This window comes from Sciurus vulgaris (genome assembly GCF_902686455.1).
Source record: "Sciurus vulgaris genome assembly, chromosome: 11".
Lineage (NCBI taxonomy): Eukaryota > Metazoa > Chordata > Mammalia > Rodentia > Sciuridae > Sciurus > Sciurus vulgaris.
Genome location: NC_136472.1, coordinates 9531367 through 9548178, shown reverse-complemented (window position 1 = coordinate 9548178; position 16812 = coordinate 9531367). Strand labels below are relative to the sequence as shown.

The 16812-nt window shown below is 64.1% G+C and overlaps 2 protein-coding genes across 4 annotated transcripts in view; one reads left to right on the top strand and one right to left on the bottom strand.

Annotated features, from left to right (window-relative positions):
* MACROD1 (mono-ADP ribosylhydrolase 1) overlaps positions 1-16812 on the bottom strand; it is a 132677-nt gene that overhangs the window by 23785 nt on the left and 92080 nt on the right. The gene's annotated exons all lie outside the window — the stretch shown is intronic.
* FLRT1 (fibronectin leucine rich transmembrane protein 1) overlaps positions 2839-16812 on the top strand; it is a 76773-nt gene continuing 62799 nt past the window's right edge. The window contains exon 1 of the mRNA XM_079102166.1: positions 2839-3212. The gene's annotated coding sequence lies outside the window, so the exon portion shown is untranslated. The remainder of the gene's footprint in view (positions 3213-16812) is intronic.

Sequence of the window (16812 nt, the reverse complement as noted above, 5' to 3'; positions counted from 1 at the left end):
GGCCCAAGCGAGACCAAGAAAGTCTGACAGTAGTGAGTCGAGTGGTCGCTGCACTTCACAGTATACACTTTCCTTAGGACCTCACCTGGGTCTTAGGACTCAGGCTGTCCCCCCAGCCCTCAGAGCTCTGTGATGGCCACATGAGTGAAGGGACAGGTGTGGTGAGGCTGGGCCGGTGCCTGTGGCCTGCAGCTGGTAGGAGGTGAGGCTCTCGAGCAGAGCCCAGAGCTGCCTGCAGAGGCGGCGGGTGACTGGGGAGCAGGGTGCAGCGGGCAGGACCAGGGTGACCTTGGCTGGCCAGTGGTAGAGTCCCTCACTGGGCTGCTGGACACTGCCTGGGTTACTGCTGCCCTGGGAGTTGGGAGCTCAGACTCGGCGAGCTCAAGGTTGAAGCCACAAATTGTCATCGACACTGGCCCTGTTGCTGAAGGCATCCTCCCGGGTGCCCAGCTTGTGGGACTAGCTCTGTCCTTCTGGGCCTTCACCACTGAGCCATGCACGTCACGGAGCCCACGGCGCCCGAGAGTTCCATCTTCCTCAGTCTCAGCCGCCTTTCCTGCTCCTGGAATGACCCTCCCTCACAGGTGCCCTCCTCATCCCCAAGTGGAGTCGACTCCCCAGGCCGCCAAGCCCCTTCACGCCTGGCTGACCTCGGCCGCCTTGTCTTCCACCTCTGACTCCCATCCCCCAGCTCCAGCCACGGCTTGTTGAGCAGTGCGGGTGCCTTTCCCCGTCTTGGACCCGTGAGCAGGCCGCAGTGAACTTCTGCTGACCCTCCAATACCCAGGTCAAGAGCCACCAGCCCTGGGCAGCTGTCCTGGACGTCCCACCTGATGTAGGCCCTGTGTCAGGAGTCACCTGGTAATGCCCGTCTCAGCTGCACCTGTGTAGGTGCCCGGCACACCTGTGGAATTCCAGCTTCGCCAGGGTGAGGTCCAGTTGGGCCTGATTCAGCCTGGGTCCATGGGCCTCAGACGACACCCAGTGCACAGCGGACTTCGACAGCCTTCCCTGAACTGTGTGCAGCCAGCAGGCGTGGCTGAGTGAGCAGGTACACGTGGAATACCACACAGCCATTAAAACTACAATTACCAAGATGCTATTATGATATCTAAGTGCCACACATCAAGCAGAGCTATATCCAAACCATCGACTCCACCACCGGCCTGTGCTGTCACGGGGGAGTCAGGGACGGAAGGACACGCACACAAATCTTGAACCACACACCAAGGGATGCAACGGAGGAATGACGAGCCCCAGGGCCCCACATCCATCTGGGGGCCTGGGGAAGCAGAACGGAAACGGCTGCTCTGTAAAAATTACGGCCATCACTGCGTGGACCAGCCTGGAAGGGAGCAGAGGCATGGAGGCTGTTGACGCCACAGGGCGGTGGCATTGTGGGTGATATTTTCTTTCTTTATTGTTGGTATAATGCTGTTTGGGCAATAAATAAAAAATTGGGAGAAAAAAATAGCTGTTTGGTGAATTGAGTGGAAAGGCAGGAGAAGGAAGAAAGGGAATTAGGGGGCAGGGAGGTGGGAGGGGAGTGGAGAGGAAGAGGCAGGAAGGGCAAGGTTGGGTGCCCACTGGGGTCAGAAGTGGCAGCCCTGGGCCAGGCCCCAGTCTGCTCCCAGGTTGGGGGCAAGAGGGAAGGACGGGAAAGCTCAAGAGGAGGAGGAGCGGGACTGGTGTCCCCATAGGTGACCGTTTCCCCTGGAAGGTCTGGCACAGGTCTGGAGTTGGGACAGTGGGTGGGAGGTGTGGGAACAGATCTTCAGAAGGAGGTCTCAGCCAGATTATGGGGAGTCTGGGGTGGACCTGGGAGCAGTGGGGCCCTGTGGAGGGGGGGGTTCTGGGCAGAGGTACAGACTCACGACTGAGCTCTGTGACACCGTGACAAAGTACTACCAGGGCAGGTGAGGCTGGGTGGATGGAGAGCTCCTTAGTGTCCCAGAGAATGTCAAGAGGGTGAGGACAGACTTCCCAGACTAGGAGGAGACCAGTTGGTTTGGCCACCTCCTCCCATAGCCCAGACCCCACACTGGGGAAGTAGACTTCTCTGAGCGCAGCAGCCACCTTCTGGTTCAAGGTCTCCTCCACCCTCATAATGACCCTTGCAGCCAGGTCCTTAATGCTCCCATTTTACAACCAGGACACTGAGGCTTAGAGGGGTTAACCGACTTGCCCAAGGTCACAGTCAGCGGTGCAGGAAGGAGCAGACCACATCTGACCCAGGCTGCCCACTTAGCCAGCTGGGTGGGGCACTGCTCAGAGAGAACCCGGGGGTCAGAGCACACGCAGCAAGGGGGAGCGGCAGGTGAAGGGGTCTGAGTGGGGAAGGGGAACCAGGAGGGAGGAAGGGGTTACCTTGGCATGCAGAGTAGGCGATGGGTACCTGTTTGTGAATGAATGCAAGGGTGGACAGATGGATGGATGAATGAATGAATGGATGAATGAGTGGGTGCAGGGGAAGGGTGTAAGGGGAGGCGGCGCGAGAACCAGAGAGAACCCCTTTCTCTCCCCTGCCCCCCCTGCGCTGGAGGCTGGCTTTGGGAGCCTCCCTCCCCCCACTCCCCAGCGGGGCCCGGCTCCCCATCCCGCCCTCACCCGCGGTCATTTCAGCGGAGGTAGGAGGAGGGGGACGCGGAGGCCGCTTCTCTCGGCTGGGCCAGAGTCCCCGCGCGGCGGCGCAGCCTCCCGCGCCGGGTCCCGCCGGCCAGTGCGCAGCGCGGCGCCCCCGCCCCCGCCGCCTCCTCCCCGCCCGCCGCCTCCCCTTTTCCTCCCTCCTCCCTCCCCGCTCCGCGCCTGCACGCACGGCCCCGCCGCCGCCGCCGCCGCCGCGAGGGGAGAGGCGGCCGCACAGCCCGGTTCCCCGCGCCCTGCTCGCCGCCGCCGCCGCCGCTCGCGCGGGCGCCGCTGCCGCCCTCGCCCAGCCGAGCGCACCCACCCGGGCACACGCACCCCGCCGGCGGGCGCAACCCCGCGCACTCCTCCCGCGGCTCCGCCGGGCGCCCGAGCCGGGCAGATGCGCCGCCGCGCGCCCCCCGCCCCGGGCCCGCCACCGTGCTCCGCCGCGCGCCGGGGGCTCCCCTCCCGGGCCCCCCGGGCGCCCTCCGGCTCCGGTTCCCGCCCGCTCCTTGGAATAACCCCGGAGGCTCCAGCCGTCGCCGCAAAGTTTCCCGAGGAGACCCGCCTCCCCGGCCGCTGCGCAGGTAAGGCAGGCTGCGCGGGGCGGGGGCCAGGGGCCGCGGGTCCGGGACAGGGCGCCGGGGCCGGGGCCGCGGGTGCGCCGAGGCGCAGCGGGAGCGGGCTGCCCGGCTTTGCCTCGGCGCGGCGGGGGGCGCCCAGCCTTTGGGGTTTGGGGTGGGGGCCCTGAGTGGGAGCTAGAGTCGAGCGCCGGTGGCGCTGGCTCCGCCGCGGGGAGGCGCGGGGTTCGTGGCCGGCGGCTCCGCTCCCCGGAGCAGCGGCTGGGAAGGGCGGGGGCTCGGCTGGAGCCCGGGACCGAGCCCTTGCTGCGCCCCCGGGGAGGCAGCCCTGCACGCGGGGGGCTCCAGGCGGGGCAGATCGGTCCCAGCTCCTGCCCCACACCCGGGAACCGGAGGGTGAGGGGCGCGTGGTGAGGGCAGCGGGCCGGCCCGGGCGCCGCGCTCCCGTCCCCACCAGCCGCGTGAGTCACGGTTAGAGCGAGGTTTTATTTTTAAAACGACTTCAAGGGGGGCACTGGCAGCCTCCAACTTCCCTCCCTGTGCGCGCTTTGGACTGTCAGCCCCGAGTCGGTGGGGGACTGGGGCCGTGCACCTGGCGGCTGGAACAGGGGGACTTCGGGGCTGGGGGCGCAGCAGGGTGCCCCTCCCCACAAGCTTTCAAGACCAGGAGACAACAGACCCGGCGCACGCCCCTCGACGCGGGGACAAGAGGCCCACGGGCGGAAGGCTGGGGAGCGTTGTTGCCCAGCTGCAGGGAACCGTGGCAGATCAGAGCTCTCCAAGGAGGAGAAAGTTGTGAAGCGGCGACATCAGGGAGCTGCCCCAGGCTTCCCGGTGGCCCCCGGAGGGCTTCAAGGCTCTCTGGGGGTATGTGACTTTGAGGGAATACAGCCCAGCTGGGGTGTGCCAGGCCCCGGAGGCCCAAGCCAGAGCTCTGATGTGAATAAATGAAGCCAAGGAGGGGAGGTGGGGCTGCCTGGGTCCAGCCTCGCCTCACCTTGGCCCCTGCACCCTCAGGGAGGATGGAGACCAGCCCCACCCACACCCCCTCCCCAGGAGGCTTAGGGGTTGGGGAGGAGGCTTGGTGCTGGGGACCCAGGAGCTACTGGTAGAGGGCTATGGGCTGGCGCACCCTCTCCCTGCCCAGTGGCAGTGGGGGAGGCTGCCACGCTCAGGGGCTCCAGGCTCAGGTTTCTGGAGTTGAAAGCCAACTGCGTTTCTTCCTGCCAGCCCCAGGAGGAGAGCGCAAACATCACCTGTCAGCTGGTGCTGGCTCCGTGGGCGACCGTTCAGGGCTTCCTCAGAAGGTTTAAAATGGAAATGGCCCGAGCTGCCAGGGCCAGTGCCTGGGAGGGATGCTCCCAGCTGGGTTGGCGGTGAGGGTCCTGGGAGGTCTGAGGGGCAGGAAGAGCTGAGGGGCTGCCACATCTGGCTGAAGGGTCAGCCACGGGCAGACTTGAGAGCAGCACGTGTGTGGGGGGGTGGGGGGGCTAGTTATGGGCGCCCCACCCTGAGTTCCCACACAGACAGAATAAATCCGTCGAAAAATTCTCCCCAGCAGAGCTGAAGACCGGCTGGCCAGGCCCCAGCCAACTCACCCCAGGCAGTGCAGCCTGGTGCCAACTTCACCCAGACCCGGGTCTGTGGGTCCACGCTCCACCACTTACTGGTTCCAAGTCTCTCCATCTCCCTGTGCCTCAGTTTCTCTTGGTAAAATGGGGTTGCTCATATGCACCACCTGGGCCTCAGCGGGGCGTGGGAACTGCTTTGTAAAACGTATCTGCATTTGTTGCATTTCCTTAATGGTCCTGCTCCTGGGCCTGGGTCCAGGGGGTCCTCAAGGGCTGAGGGGACCTGTAGAGACCTTGGAAGTTTGGGGGGGGGGGCAAGTTCCCCTACCCAGTCATGTGCTGTTGCTGGACTGCATTCACCCTTACCCTGGCTCTACGCAGCAGTCCCCCGCTGTGTCCCTGCTCCTGCATCCTCTGAGGCCTCCCAAGGAAGCCCCTGGGAGATCCGCCCAGCCTGTTTCCAAGGCCATGGAGGGGAGGGGGTGTGGCCAGCCCATGTGTCACCTGCTGCCAAGGCTGCGCAGAGGGGTGTTGGCTCACAGGACTGCACACTGAGGCCTGGTGGCCAAGCTTGTGTCACCTGCCGGGCCACCCGGGCCTGCAACTGCCCCAAGGACTACTGTGCCCCTGCCTCGGTGGGAGGATACAGCAGCTGTCCTGCCCTCTGAGAATGCGAGGGCGCCCAAGGCTTGGGTGAGCAGGGAAGGATGGTGCACGGAAAACATGGGCAGATGGCGTGTGCACTCCGCTCAAAGTTAGCGAGAAAGGGACTGGAACCCCAGGTGGCCCTGCTATAGCAGGTGTCCAGGGACAGAGAGGCAGGCCTAGAGCTGGCTGACTGCCTGCCAAAGTCCAGTGTGGTGGCTGTCGTCAAGAAGTGGCTGCTCTGGTGCAGGGGGACAAGTCCCCTGAGGCCAGCTGGGCACAGCCACCTCTGCAAGGTCAGGTGGGCCCAGGCAGTGGTAGAGGCAGGCAGCATGGTACTGGGCTCACACTTTTTTTCCCGTGGGAGTTGGGGACCTCCTGGCAACCCCGTCTCCAGCCATCCAGATTGCCCCAGAGTCAGGGTTGGAAATTGGTCTCATCTCAGAAATGGGGCCTGTTTGGGGCTGTGCAAGGAGACTTCTGGCTGGGCAGGTGCTTTTGCCCCAGGGTCTGAAAACGATGTCAACCACCTTGTCATCCCAGTTGGTTCTGTTCCTAGACATTGGGAAGCTGCCCCAGGAAAGGATTTCTCTGCCTGACTGACTGACCTGCCCCAAGTGACCAGACTTCCCTGGGCCTCAGTTTCCTCATCTGTAAAGTGGGGCAACAGCAGGTGACTCATACAAGGTTTCTAGTGCAGAGTTCATGCTTAGCAATATGGGTCCCCTCTGGTCCTCATCCCTGGTCCACTCTGGGCTGGCACGTTCAGCTTCTTCAGGCCTGGTCCACTCTGGGCTGGCACGTTCAGCTTCTTCAGGCCTCTGGCTAGCAAGGAGAACTGTGGTGGTCCCTGCCCCAGCTGTCAATATCTATTCTGCGATGGGCTCTCACCCCTGCTGCCAGGGGCTGCCAGCTCCAGTACCTGGTCCCAGGAGGCAGTGGGAATGCCCAAGAGCCACAAGAGGAGTGGGGTGGAGTCTTGGCTTTAGGCCCTTACTGGCTGGAGCATGCGAGGGGTGTGGCCAGAGCCTGTGTGTTTGGACACCAGAATATGGGCGTGGCCGAGGGTCCCAGTGTCCTGCGGGCAGCACTGGGGTGGCTGAGGTGGCAGTTGCAGGGCTCACCGTCAGGGGAGAGCACTGGCTCAGGCCTCAGCCCTGGCTGCTGCCCTTGCTGCTCAACCCTGTGGGTTTACAGTGGGGTGACCCCTCCCCAGAACCTGGGCTGTTCTCCCTGACAAAAAGCTCAGACCCCAGCCAGGGCACAGGGTAGCTGCATTCTGTCCTCTGCCAGAGGGTGGTCGTCCTAAGCAGGCTGGAGGGAGGCGCAGGTGGAGAAAAGGACAGCACCCTGCCTTGCCCTCCCCACCCACAGCCGCCTGTTCCCTAGCAGCAGCTGGAGCCTGGGTTCCATGGGCGCTGCGCCTGCGCTGGGCCTGCGCGGGCCTGTTTACGGCTGCCTGTGGCCCCCAGAGCCCCGCTGCTCCCCCAGGGTCCACAGCACTGCAGATGATGTCAGGATTCTGGGGCCTCGACTCGCTCCGTGGAAGACATGTGCTGGACTCGCCGCAGCCCTGGGCCTCCGATTCCCATGGGGACTGGTGTGGGCTGCCCGCACCCCGCTGGGCACAGGCCAGTGAGCAGGAGAGGACCACGGGAGGCCGTGGGGCACCAACACTGGGGGGCGCCTGTCCCTCCTGCCTGCCCTCCCTCCCTTGCCCTTCCCTTTCTTGCCTGTCGCTCATTCACTCATGAGATCACGGAGTACCAGCTACCGCCAGGGGCTCTGGGACAGAAAGTTGGCCCTCAGGGAGCGTGTGGGTGGGCGATCAGGCACTAACCAGATGCACCCCCCAGCTGTGGGCCTGGGGCTTCCTGGGGAAGCGGTGCCTGAAGGGTGAGCTGGAGTTGGTGAGGAGGGATAGCCCTAAGGGCCTGGTGGACACAGGGCCCCGGAGCTGTGTGCAGACCTCCTAGTAGGTGTGAGGAGCTGGGAGGGGAGCGGGTCCCTAGGCCTCTGGAGGTCCGCGGGGGCTGTTTGGAGCTTGTCATTGTCTCCCCAGGTTTATTCTGGCCTGGCCATCTCTGTCATTCAGGACACCCAGGTTGGCCCACTCCTGGCCCTGCCTCAAGGACCCTCGGTCTAGTCCCCCAGGGTGGGCTTCCCAGGCCCAGCACGTGGGTCCCCTGCTCCTGAGAGCTGTGGATTCACCTGAACAGGCAGGTTGTCCCAGCATGTGATGGCGGCCAGGGGCTTGGGCACACTTTGATGAGAGCGGTGGGCCTGACGAATGGGGTTCCTGAGACCCTCCCCCAGTTCTGAGTGCTCCTGGTTTGGGGAAGAGGTGCTGGCTGAGAAGGGGACAGGGTGCAGGCAGAGAGAAGGGAGAAGAGCCTGGCCCAGCTGTGCAGGCTCAGCTAACCACTAGGGGACACTGCCTCCCAGGCATCCGGTGCAGGGCTCCAGGTGCGCACGCTGGGCCCTGAGGGCGGCGGGGAGGCCGTGGCTGTGCCGCTGGGGGGCTTTGTGCTTGATTAAAAGTGGGACTGTGCCCGGGTTGTGAAGCCAGCCTGGCTCTTCCTCCCTGCGGGGCTGTCGAGAAGCAGCTCCGTGGCAGGGGTTCACTCCCTTTTCCCTCCTTCTGCCTGAATTAATCGTTGGCACCAGATTACAACAGATTTAGCAAACTGTAAAAAAAAAAAAAGAGAGAGAGAGAGACAGGGAGAGAGAGGGAGAGAGAGGCAGGGAAGGCTGGGGAGGAGAGGGCGTTTATCTACAGAGGCACATTGCTCTTGGAGAACCTGTCCCCCGGCCCCTCCGCTCCTCCACCCGTGGGGACGCCTGGGAAACGCTGCTCAGGAAGATGTCCTTAAGAATGGCGCTGGCGCCCGGGGCTTCTCCTGGGGGCCATTTGCAAAGGGCTGCCTGGTGGAGGTCCTGCCTTCGGGGGCAGCGGGGGGATGCAGGCCTCGGCCTGGGGAGGAGAGTGGGAGGCCCCACAGGAGGCCGGGAGGCAGAGGGCAGGGTCCTGTCTGTCAGTCACGGGAGCAGCCCCAGGCCTGGTGCTAGGCCTGGTGCACAATAGGGGCTCAGTCCGCGGCGGGTTGAATGAGTGTGTGGGTGAACAAGTGACGGGCACCTCAGGAGGGGCTTGTGGCAGCAGGGGCCAGCCTGCCTCCTGAAACCTCTGGGGATGGAATCCACTGCACCGAGCGGCCCCTCAGGGACATGCTGCCCCAGGTTCAGGATCAGATGTGGAGATCTGTCCAGCGGCTGCCTGTTGGCTTTTCTGGAATGACCCTGACTTAAAATCCTCCACAGCTAGACCTGGGTTCAGGAAATCTGGCTGCTGGCAGGAGAGCATTCTTCCCCAGAGGCAGGGCAAGCTGCAGAGGCTCATGGGAGTTTAGCCAAGCTCCGGTAAGGCACAGCATGGGGAACAGTGGCCCCTGCCCAGGGTGGGGGCTCCTTCCCTCGCTCATTCTCTTCCGGGCAGCAGCCCAGGAGGGCAGGTCTGGAGCTGGCCAGGGGTCGGGAAGGGAGGCAGGTGAGTGTGGTGCACACTTCTCAGATGCTGCCACACGGGCTCACGCTTGACTGCCTTCCTCCGCTCCCGCCCTGGGCCAGCACAAGCTCTGGCAGGACGTGCCACCCCACCTCCAGGAAGCCAGTGCCAAGAAGAGGCTTGAGCGGCACCCCTACCCAGTCCCAGGGCCGCTGCCCGTCCTGTCCCCAGACAGTGGCCCTCTGTCACCAGTGCAGTCTTGCTGGCCCCTCCCTGGGGAGGGGGTGGGTGCAAAGGAAGGAAGAGCCAGAGTGACAGCCCTCCCTAAGCCTGCTCCTACTGAGGAGCCCCACACAGCCTAAGCCCTGGCCCCGGGAAGCGGGCTGTCAGGTAGGCAGCGGGCAGGGCCACCACCTGACTAGCAGAGGGGCTGGCCCAGTGCTCAGGCCCGCGGTGCTGGCTGGTGAACAGAGGGCTCTGAGGAGGGCCTGGGAGTTTTAGAAGCCCTCTCCGGCTCCCCCTGAGGCTGCGCCCCTTAAAGACTGCTCCCCTGTCCCAGGGAGGCGGGCCATACACTCCCTACCCCCAGACCAGCGGGACGCTCTGGGCCTCCGTTTAACCTATTGCTGGACAGGGGTTGGACCACGGCCCTGAGGGCCCAGCAGTGCCACCCACGGCTCTGGGACTCTGAGCCTTGAGGCTTCCCTGGGCTCGGGCTAGTGAGAGGCGCTGGGCAGTGCCACACCCCAGCTGCCAGGCTCTGCCAGGCCCTTCTCGGTGGGTCCTCTGCCCACAGAGAAGGGAGACTGAGCACAGAGCGGCGACAGGCTTTGCCAAGGCCACGTGGAAGTGGCACGCAGTGGGACTGAGGGACGAGAGTGCTGGGCTCTGGGTTCGAGCCCTGCCTCTGTTGGTGCCCTGGGGACCTCACTTCCCTCTCTGTGCCCGTCTCCACACCTAAGGAACAGGACAGGAGCGGGCTCTCCCAGGGGAGCAGGACGGTGCGAGTGTCCCTGCAGGGGCTTGGGAGGGCCATAGTCACTGGGCTCGGCAGCAGGACTGGGACACTGGCCGTGCCCACTCTGGGCACCCGCCGCCCTGGGCACATGGGCAGCTCATTTGCTGAGTGGACGCGGGCCCTGCGGGTGGCAGTGGAGCGGGTGGGGAGGGGACTGGGAGCTGCTCCGTCCTGAGGAGGGGGCAGTTGGCTCTTGGTTACTCTAGTGGAGCCGCTGAGAGGGCAAGAGCGAGGGCATTAGGGTCCCCGGGGCCGGCTCTGGTGGGACCCTGTTGGGTCTCCTGGACCTGCTATGCAGCAGACCTCAGCTGCCGGTCTGGGGTCGGCTGTGGCCGCCATGTATTATCTGGAGCACTGGGTGGAGGACCCCACCGCGCAGACTCTGTGGGGGCCTCACGACAGCCCATTTCACAGGAGAAAACTGAGGCTCAGACAGATAAAGTGATCGTCCAAGGTCACACGGCCAGGCTGTGGTGTCTTCTGGCACCTCCCCTGAACACACAGCAGAGGCGGAGAGTCCTGGTTGCAGCCGTGGTGGCTGGCACCTGCTCTGTGCCCGCCTGTGCCTGGTGGTTGGTGGGGACCCCAGTCAGCCTCCGAGGCAGGCACCAGTGTGACCCTGCTTCCACTCCGGGATAATAATATCCTGGGAGGCACAGAGCGGTGAAATGACCTGTCCAAGGTCACACAGAGGAACGGCGCTACAGACACATACGCTGAGCTGTACCAGGTCCCAGTCTGTCCGGGTTCTTTTGTGCCTCCTGGAGCTGGGGATCTGCCTGGGGCTGCTGGGCTGTCCCATCTGGTCACCAAACCTCACACCTCTCTGGAACCCTGCTCCCTGGTCCCAGATCCAGCCTCATTTCCTGAGACCCCACTGTGTGCCGGGTGTGGTGCTGGTGTGTGGGGCAAGCGATGTCATTTAACATGCCCGTGGGGCGCAAAGGAGAGGTGGCCAGGCAGAAGGCCGTCCTTCCTTGAGGGGACTGGCATTGGCAGACGTGTCCAGGACAGTGGGCCTGCTTGCTGGGCTGGGGCAGAGCAGCCTTGTGGTGGTGGGTGGCATGTGCGCTCCCTCTGCTGAGCATGCTGGCCCCGTGACGTCAGCAGGTGGCCCAGCTCCGGCTGCCCACTGGAGCCCTGGGGAGGAGCCGGGGGCGGCACGGGGCCTGTGGTCACGGAGCCATCTCCATTAGGGCCCGTGAGCGCGTGGCTGCAGCTGGAATCCTATTAAAAGCTTTTTCATTGTTCCCTGCGATCCGCTCCGCTCCACCGGGACCTGGGCATGTTGATAATTTATTTGTGGAAGGGGAAGGAGCGCAGGAGAGGAGGGGACAGCGTTGTGCACCCAGCCGCCTCTGCAGCCCGGGTGGTGCAGCTGGGGCAGCCTGGCCATGGGGACACTGACAGTGGTGGGGTCTGAGGCCCCCTTGGCCCCAGGGTGTGTGGGGACTCCCTGAAGCTCTGGCTGCTCAGATTCTGGCTCTGATATGGAAGCCCCACCCCGGCAGGGGTCAGGGGAGTCACAGCCTCGCAGGGTCCTGAGGGCACAGACTCCAGGGGTTGCTCTGGGGTCTCCAGAGCAGAGGTGGGTAGAAAGCCCCAACCCTGCAGCTGGCCAGCCGAGTGGCTAGGCAAGCCACTGCCCCACCAGACACCACAGAACAGGAAGACACCTTGCCTCTCCGAGGGACGGGAGTGAATTCTGAACTAACAGTGACAATGCGACAGCGGCGTCCCGGCTGGCGTCCCTCAGCGTTTGCCGTGTGCCGGGATGGCTGTGTGTGTCACCTGCGCTCTCGCCTGACCCTCAGGACATCTCTAAAACTGAGACACAGAGGTCAAGGTCACGCAGCGTCCAAGTGCCAGGAGGGATCTGAACCTCAGCTTCTCTGAGTGTGGCTCCTGCCTCTGGTGGGGGCTCCCAGAGACCTGGCCCTCCCCAGCCCTGTCCCCTGGAGTACCCTCGCTACCCCTGCGTCCCCCGCTCCCTGCGTCGACATGAGGAAGCCCCAGGACAAGGACAGGGCCCCTTCCTGGCCTGCCTAGGTGAGTCCGGGTTCTACCCCAGCCCCGCACAAACGAACCCAGACTCAGCTTCGGCGGCTCCCGGGGCACGGGCAGCTGAGGAGACACGTGCAGAAGCTACTGCACAGAGGCAGGTGCAGCCAGGCGGGCTCTGGGTCCCCGCAGTGTCCCCTGGGCTGGGTGGCTCCAAGGGACAGCCCCAGGCTGTGCCAGGCTTGGGGCTGCTGACATCCAGGGGTAGAGGGGCTCAGGTGGGGGGACCCCGTGGCTGTCTGGGCTCCAGTCTCCTTCACACACCCCTGGCCCACTGGCCACAAGCCCAGCATCAGGAAGACGTGGATCGGTATGGACATCTGCCCAATCCTACCCTCCTCATCCTCTAGCCCAGACGCTGCCGGACATTCTGGAACATCCTAAGTCACTCGAGGCTCTCCCCAACTCTGAGACCATCAGCAGCCCCTCAGTCCCTGACAGTTCAGACCAAAGTCTTTGGCCTGGCACTTTAGACCTTGGCAGCCTCAGCCCCAGGCCCTCCCCAGCCTTTGAACGTGCTGTTCCCCGTGTTAGGAAGGCCAGCCTAGGGACCCGTGGTTCGCCTCCTGCACGAGGCCCCTCCTTGGGGAGAAGCCAGACGTCCTGTCCCCACCGCCCAGCACTGGGCTGGTCTCACATCCAGGCGACTGCAGCTCACATACCTGCCCCACCTTCCCACCTATGGCTCCTCCTTCCTGTCCCCTGGCCCCCGAGGCGTCCAATCTGAGATTCATCAATTCATTCAACCGAGGCTTCCGAGCCCGAGGCGAGCTGATAAATTACTTTCTCCCTACGCAGCTCGGGGAGTGGGTGGCCTCAGCCCGTTTTATAAAGGAGGAACCTGAGACTCAGGGAGGTTCTGTCACCTGGCCAAGGTCACCCAGCAATCAGACGCAGAGCTGGGGACAGAACAGGGTTCTGCCTCCAGAATCCCATCCTGTGCCACTTCACCCCAGGGGCCGTGGGGCTGGCACAGGTAGCAATTGTCCTGACACCCACTGAGCCCTTGCCACTGCCTGGCAGCATGTAGGGCGTTAAATCTGGGCCTCACCTCATCTTTACTGTGGCCCTGATGTAGTTGCAGGCTTTTTTGGGTGGACGGTACTGGGGATTGAACTTGGGGTGCTTTATAACTAAGCTACATTCCCAGCTCCTGTTATTTAGACTTCTACCACCAAAGCATGCCCCCAGAGCCCTCCCCCACTGCTGATCTTTGAGATGGGGTTTCTCCTCAGTTGTCGAGGCTGACCTTGAATTTGCAATCCTCCTGTCTCAGCCTCCCAAGTTGCTGAGATTAGGGGTGTGCACCACTGTGCCCATTTTATAGATGAGGAAACTGAGGCTAAGTGGAGGGAAGCAGAGGCAGAGCCCAGCCCTGCAACTACCTCCTGGGTGGAGATGGGGCTTTTCTGGTGTCCCTGTGCCTGGCCTGGAGCCGCCCAGGCATAGTGGGGACCCTGGTCCGTCCTGCCTACCTGAGGCCCAGTCTGACGTCCTCAGAGGAGGATGAGAAGGTGGCGAGGCGGCATGCCCACCTGCAGGGCTGGGCGTGGGCCCTGCCCCCACGGCAGCTGCCTCCCTGGCCCTGCGGCCTCACAGACAGTCGGGGCTTGTGAGAGCCCAGAGCCTTGGAGGAGAGCGCAGCTCCTGCCGGCAGCCGCTCAAAGGCCTCTTTGTGGCGGGAGGGCTGGCCGTGGGCAGCTGCCCTGCCGGAGGCACAGACAGCCCAGCCTTTGTGCCACCATGCTGCCCCTGCCCTGACCTGGGGTCAGCAGGACAGGGGCCCTTGTCTGCAGGAGCCTGGGGGCTCCTGCCAGGGGCTGCCCTGGACCCGCTGTGGGCCTGGGGTGGGTGTGGTCTGCCTGACAGGGACCCAGGACCCCCGACGCTCGCCACAGGTCCCCAGGGAGGCAGAGGCCCTGAGCAGGGCACAGCGGCCGAGCAGGAAAGGCAGTGGCAGAGCAGCAGTGCCACAAGGAGCAGGGCCGCCGTCCTGGTGGGACTCCTCGGAGCTGCCTGCAGGCTGTGTGCCGTGGGCCCGTGTCAGAGACTGAGGCTCTGCACCCCATCACGCCACTGCCGGGTCCCCCAGGGCCACGCTGGTGCGCAGAGGGAAGGCCATCTCGGCCCTGTCCCCGCAGAGCTCCCAGCCAGCCCCCTTGACCCTCACCATAGTCCCACATGAGGGGTCCCATCACCGCATTTTAGGGCCAAGGAAACTCTCAGAGAGATGGACCGGGGTACCCAGTGCCAGGTCCGAGTGGGGGTGGTGGGCACCCTGTGTGGCGGTGGGATCGTCGCACCGTGCAGCTGCCGGGACAGTGGAGGGCAAGGGATGGAGCCCCAGGGGGAGATCTGGGACTGGGGGCCAAGGCACGCCCACTGGTTGTCCCCCTCTTGGAAGGACTGACAGAAACCGTCTGTTATGCTTGACTCTCTGGTCGGCGCAACGGGCCCAGAGCAGGGGTGCGGAGGGAGGGGCCCGGATCCCGCCGCCTCGGGCTGGCCTGGCGGGGGGTGGGTGGCGATGGTCGCTGACCTAACCTGCCCGCCTGGCTCCATCCTCGCAGCCTCTCTCGGTCTCCAGCCCCGACCCTGCAGGCTGCACCGACCTCGGGCACAGGTGTCCTGATGACGCGGGTGGTGCCTGCTGGAAGAGGGACGGGGGGCGGGCACAGCTCCTGGCCTTCTGCTGGGCAGGAGGCGTGCTGCCACCGAGCTTGCCTTTTCATCCCCGCAGGATCAGTTTCCCCATCTGTGAAGTGGGTGCTGAGCCGCTGGGCCCCACGGGTGAAGCCCTCCCTGAAGACCCCATTGTTGCTGAGGCTGGGACGGAGCTGAGCTGTTCCCTCCTGTCTCCTAGGCCTCCTCCCCGAAGTCTCTTGCTCTGCCCTGGGAAATCTGTGCCCCAGACTGAAACCCCACAGCCCTGGGGAGCAGGCCGACCTCCCTCACAGCCCTCGTGGCCTGGGGATTTCTCCACCAGCCCAGGTCTGGATGCCACACTGTGAATAATTAATGCTACTGATATTAATAATAAGCAACCTCGGAAAGTGAGGATGAGGCCGATGTCCTGCCCTCCCGGCCTCTCCCGAGGGGGGACGTCAGGCCTGGGCCCTTATGCCCCACGGCAAGGCCAGGTGCGGGTCCCCAGCCCCCGCCTCGACCCTGGCAGCTCTGTCCCCTTAGTCCCTTCCTGGACACCAGCCACAGGAGATGGGTGAGGGCCAATGACCCCATTTCCCACAGGAAGGACCTGAGTCCCAGAGACACTAAATAGTGACTCCGGGACTCGGAGCTCCAGGAGGCCCAGCTGGAGCCGCCTCCTTCTGTGCCTGGAGCTGTGCTGGGTTCCAGCTGGCTCAGCTCTCCAGGGCTCTGGCAGGGAGGGCAGGGCCCACAGTGCCGCCAATCCCTCCTCACCGTGGGGCTGGAGCTGTGTGCCGAGAGGTCCAGGCCCTGGGCGGGCGCTGACCCGCGGGCCCTGAGAGCCCTGTGGTCCGAGTGGAGCCACCTGCAAGCACAACCTTGCCTCCTCCAGCCTCCGCGGCCTCTGTGTTGACAGGCAGCCCCGCCTGATTGAGTCTCCTCCTCACAGGGCAGGGGCACCCTCGCAGGCACCTCGCTCCTGGGCGGCAGAGCCGATGGCCTCGCAGGCTCACAGCTGTTTGCGCAGAGATGAGATCTGTCGGGTCTGACGGCTGGCGGGCCATGCGCCTCCCGCTGCAGTTCCAGCGTGGGAGAGGGCTGCCGTCTGAGGGCTGTGGACACCGGCCCCAGACCCAGATGGTACTCCGAGCTCGCGCAGCGGCCAAGGTTGGCCAGCTCCTTCCCTCATGGCAGGGTCCTGTCTGTCAGATGGCCTGGGGGTGGACTCAGACCCTTGGGTGCCCCCTGACTTCCAGACCCTGAACCCATGAGCAGGGTACCCGAGGCCTCTGTCCACCTCCATGGGTGACAGACAGGGTCTAACTGGGATCCCTTGCATACTGGGGGCCACCCTGCTCTATCCTGAGGTCCCGTCTTTCCTCTTGGGGGGCTGTAAAGGACACCCGAGTGGCTATTTCAAGGCCATTGGGCACCATATGGCACGTTTATGCCATCCCTGTTGGATAAGCGGATGTTCAGAGTGTGGGCAGCTCATGAACTTGGCTGGTGTCTGGGGAGGCATCTGGGGGAGGAGGGTGGGGTCCCACACTGAGCAGATCCCTTGGAGGAAGCCCCTCCTCTTCCTTCCCTTGGAGTGGCCCTGGGGCAGAAGATGGCTCCAGACAAGCCCCCGACCTCGGTAGCAAAGCAGGCACGCGCCGTTCTGGGTCTTGAAGGGTGGCAGGAAGCTCAGATGAGCGTGGCCTGGGAGACCTACACTGGGAGGCCGAGTAAGGGGCTAGAAGTCCAGGGAACTGTCCCTGCAGACATGGCTAATGAATCCCGGCCCTGTATGCTGCCGAGCCGGGGAAGGGTTCACCTGGGACTGGGACCTGGAGTACTGAGTACTGGGACAGGTGTTCTGCAGGTGGGGGCTGGGCTCCTGGCTCCTGCTAGAGCTGGGGTTTTGACCCTGCTGTTCTGATTCCAGAGCTTCATGATCGTGACGCTGGTGGCCAGGGGCCCTTTGCTTGGGTGGGTTCCTGCCACAGTGCCAGCAATGCCCATGTGCTAGAGCCCACCGTTGCCATTGCTCTGTTGGGCCCCTGGCTAGACAGGCAGAGTGTGGCCAGCCTGGGTCTCCCTGTTGCACTGTCCCTCCCCCCTGGCCTGTTAACCTTTATTGGTGGCCACCTGCCTGAGCTGGGGTCTAACTAC